The sequence below is a fragment of the Sus scrofa genome, chromosome X (genome assembly GCF_054392235.1).
Source record: "Sus scrofa isolate SSC_HxYL_T2T_F1_AM1 chromosome X, Sscrofa_HxYL_maternal_Yorkshire_Landrace_v2.0, whole genome shotgun sequence".
NCBI lineage: Eukaryota > Metazoa > Chordata > Mammalia > Artiodactyla > Suidae > Sus > Sus scrofa.
The window spans coordinates 13,154,906-13,157,092 of NC_139401.1; positions in this window are offsets into that span (position 1 = coordinate 13,154,906).

Below are 2,187 nucleotides of genomic sequence, written 5' to 3' on the forward strand. Positions count from 1 at the left end.
ATGGACATCTGGGTTGTTTTCATTTTTTGGCTATTGTGAACAGTGCTTCCGCTATGAACACTCATGTAAATTGTTTATCTGAGTTTCAGTTACTGTTTTCAATTATTTTGACTACCCACCTAGGAATCAAATTGCTGGGTCAGATGATAATTCTCTATTTAGCTGAGGAATTGCCAGACCGTCTTGCACAGCAGCTCTACCATTTTCCATCCCTCCCAGCAGGATACGAGGGTTCTAATTTCTCTGTATTCTCACCAACATTTGGCATTAGCTGGCTTTTTGATTATAGCCAACCTAATGGGTGTGAAATGGTCTCACTGTGGTTTTCACTCGCCTTTCCCTGATGGCTAAAGATGCTGATCTTCTCATGTGTTTATTAGCCCTTTGTGTCTCTTCTTTGGAGAAATAGTTTTTCAGATCCTTGGCCTATTTTTCTCATTCTTTTAGTGGACTTTATTTTTTTAGAACAGTTTGGGGTTCACAGTAAAATTGAAAGTACAGAGAGTGCCCACATACTCCCTACCTCCCCAGCTGTCAACATCCTGTCCCAGAGGAGTACATTTGTTACAACTGATGAGCCAACATTGACACATCATTATCAACCAAAGTCCATAATTTATGCTGGGGTTCACCCTTGGTGTTGTATATTCTATGGCTTTGAACAAATGTATAGACACATGTCCACCATTAGAGTATCACAAAGAAGAGTCTGATTGCCCTCAAAATCCTCTGTGCTCCGCTTATTCATTCCTCCCTCCCCCTAGCCCCTGACCGACCACTGATCATTTCACTCTCTCTGTAGTTTAGCCTTTTCCAGCATATCATATAGTTGGAATCATAGACCACGTAGCCTTTTCAGATTGGCTGTCTTTGCTTAGTAAGCAAAAAGAAGTATGCGTTTGAGGTTCTTTTGTGTCTTTTCATGGCTCGATAGCTCATGTCTTTCTCAGTGAGTAATATTCCATTGTCTGGATGAGCCACAGTTTAGGTATCTGTTCACCTACTAAAGGACATCTTGATTGCTTCCAAGTTTTCTTTGTATCACTGAATAGTATTCCATTGTCTAGATGTGCCACAGTTTATGTATCCATTCATCTACTCAAGGACGCCCTGATTGCTTTCAAGTTTTGGCAGCTGTGAATAAAGCTGCTGTAAAAGTCCAGGTGCAGTTTCCTTTGTGCATTTTTTGAATTAGGCTTTTTATTTTTCTTTCTTTATTTTATATGCCACAAGTGTGGCATATAAAATAAATAAATTCCCGGGCCAGGGGCTGAAGGCTGGATCCTTTAACCCAGTGTGCTTGGCTGAGGATTGATCCTGAGCCTCCACAGAGACCCGAGCCACTGCAGTCAGATTCCTAACCCATTGTGCCACAGTGGGAACTCCTGTCTTTTTATTGAGTTGTGGTCATTTTTATACATTCTAGATGCAAATCCCTTATCAAATACATGAACTGCAAACATTTTTTTCTCCCATGCTTTGGGTTGTCTCTTCACTTTGTGGATCATATCCTTTGAGCATAAAAGTTTTCAATTTTGATATCCAGCTTATCTATTTTTGTTGTTGCTATTGCTTGCGCTTTTGGTGTCATAATAAAGAAATTACTGGAGTTCCCATCATGGCTCAGCGGTAACAAACCCGGCTAGGATCTATGAGGACGCAAGTTTGATCTCTGGCCATGCTCAGGGGGTTAAGGATCCAGTGTTGCTGTGGCTGTGGTGTAGGTCAGCAGCTGCAGCTTCGATTTGACCCCTAGCCTGGGAACTTCCATATGCTGCGGGTGTGGCCCTAAAAAAAAGACAAAAAATAAAAAATAAAAAACTAAAGAAATTATTGCCTAATCCAAAGTCGTGAAGATTTATACCTCTGTTTTCTCTTGAGAATTTTAGAGTTTCAGCTCTTATATTTAGGTCTTTGATCCACTTTGAGTTCATTTTTTTGTATATTATATATAACTTTTACAGATGCAGACTAAATAATTTTGAGGTGAATATACTATGCCTATAATTTAGAATACTTCCGAAAATAATAGATGAAGCAAATCTAGCAAAATTGTGACAAGCTGCTAAATCTAGGTGATGGGCTTATGAGTGTTCATTATCCTCGCCTCTCTATTTAAAAACTGTTCTTTACATAATAGAAGGGAAAAGGATAGGACAGAGAAATAAAAGTCAGAAAAAGAACTTG